Genomic DNA, 2503 nt, shown 5'->3' on the forward strand with positions numbered 1-2503 from the left:
TGAAGCAGCTTCCCAAGAAATTCCAATATAGGAGTTCCGCTATCATCTCCGAGTTCTATGAGCAGTGTGGCAAGGAAGGCTGGACTGTACCCTTTCTGCTGGATACTAGGTAAAACTTGACTGCTGATGCTAAGAATGAAGGGAGACATGGATCGATGGTTTCTATCAGTGAAGACAACAGACATTTAAGAGAAAACTGAAAGTACTGTTTTAGCATATTTACTTCAGAAATAAATCTTGTATTAAGAAGTTCTAATTTTGTACCACATTTTGTATCATTTTTAACAGCTTGCCAGATTCTGTGACTAGGAGTATAAATCTGTATTTTAGATGCGTTTGGGGATAGACCACAGACCCTTGTTAGCATGTGTAATTTTATCTCCGTGTGACATCCACATGACTTTCTAGTGCATTATTTTGCTAAATCTTTTGTGTGAAAAATACTAAAATAAGAAATCATGTTGCTACTCCTTTAGATTTATCATTTTTCCTTTATCATCTTGCTTCCTATTAGATCAGACGAGGACTGTTTGTAAAACAGAGATTGTTTCATATAAAATAGTTGAACAGCACTATTATACTTATCTAGAAAATCATAACTGAAATTGGCAAACCAAAAATGGTCTGGTCTATGGCTTGATTTATTGTGTACCCATTACTGACATGGGTCCTATGTTCTGGAGAACATATAGATGAGGAAGTCTCGATAGGTTTCCAAGCTGTAACTCTTGTGCTCTCCTTAGCCTTATTTTGCAGACTTCAGTGGACAACTGAGATAGCTCAGAATTTTGATTTATCCAAAATGGCATCTGTATGAGAAAATTCTTTCGGAACAGGTAGAGGAGGGAAGATGACTGAGCATGGAAAGTTGGTGTAGCTGATCGTGCAGAGGGATAGGAATGGAATTCAGCAGAGCAGGAAGAGGAGAATTACTGGGAAAGGTGTCTTAAACTCCCTGGAGTCAGTGTGTCCAAGGCAGGTGCCATGCAGGCAAGAGAGGGCCACAAAAAACTCTCAAGACTGTAGTCTGCAGCCGGAGCAGGTGGAAGCAGAAGCCACCCAGGGCAAAGAGGGACTCACTCAGATACTGGGGAGTCACAAATTGATGCAGATGTAACCCCAGTGGGAGTCTTAGCCTACGTGCCATAGGAGAGAGAGGGAGGCAAAAGGACTCTTAGATCAGGAGACCGGTGGGGAAAAAACCAGCCTGAGGAGAAAGACACAGCACGGACCCAAGCAGCCCTTACTAGAGGTGGGAACGACATTGGGGAAAGGACAACTGGGGAATAAATCATATGGGCTGGAGGGAGATCTGAGCCCACCCCCACCTGAAGGCTCTAAGATGTGAGTCACCCAGAGGGACACTGGAATCACCCGAAACTGAGACATGGGGTCCCTCAGGGAGAGATTTCTCTTGGTGACACAGCAGTGAGCGGGTGGTTCTTTGAGAAAATAAACAAAATAGACACCCCACTGCCAACTGACAAAAAAAACAGGAGAAAACAAGAATTAATACTATCAAATTAATAGTATCAAAAAAGAAAAAAGGGAATATAACAACAGATACTGCAGCCAAACATAGAATAATTAGAAATTACTACACAAAACTATATGCCAACAAATCAGAAGACCTTCATGAAATGGGTAGGTTCCTGGACTCCCACCATCTACCAAAACTTAGCCATGAAACAACAGAAAACCTAAACAAACCTGTAGCAGAGGAAGAGATCAAATCAGTATTTAAAGCCCTCTCACCCAAGAAAAGAATTCACTGCTGAATTCTACAAAGCATTGCAAGCAGAGTTGACCCCAATCCTCTATTAACTCTTCAAAACGATAGAAGGGAGGCAATTCTTCCAAATTTGTTCAATGAGGCCAGCATTACCTTAATACCAAAACCAGATAGAGAATCAACAGAGAAAGAAATCCATTGTAACACTGGATGGGAGAACAAAGAGGAGGGAGTTTGGGAGGAGGAAGGGAGACCCTAGTGCCTATTAAACTGTATCATAAAACAATAAAAAAATTCTTAGGAAACAGAGCTGTTGCAGGCTCCTTCTTATTCCTAATGCCATAAACGAAGCAAAACTATCAAGCAGAGATGGGTATCTGAATCTTGGCTGTAGCTCACATAAAGGGACTCAGGTTTTAAAAAAAGTTCTGGAATTCTAGATGTACTTTTAGGTACTTTAGAGTGCTTTTAGGAACTCTTGTTGTTGGCAAATTTCTTTTGTATTCTGCTTCACTTGGAGGGTGGGAGGAATCTAAACAATTTCCTAGTGCCCAATAGGGAGTATCTCTCCTGTGTGCTTCTCTAGTGAAGATTATGGCTAAGAACAGAGTTAAGAATCCACCAGGTTTGAGTCCCAGATTGGCCATCTGTGACTACTGACTTCACTGAACACGCCTTTTAACAAGTTACTTGACCTCCAAGTGTCTCAGTTTTTTGTTCAAAATGAGAGACATATGAGACTTTGTGTCCTTAGAGCTAGGTTATTAGTTG

Source organism: Ochotona curzoniae, unplaced genomic scaffold, assembly GCF_017591425.1.
Source record: "Ochotona curzoniae isolate NIBS_2020 unplaced genomic scaffold, NIBS_Ocur_1.0 contig_2210, whole genome shotgun sequence".
NCBI lineage: Eukaryota > Metazoa > Chordata > Mammalia > Lagomorpha > Ochotonidae > Ochotona > Ochotona curzoniae.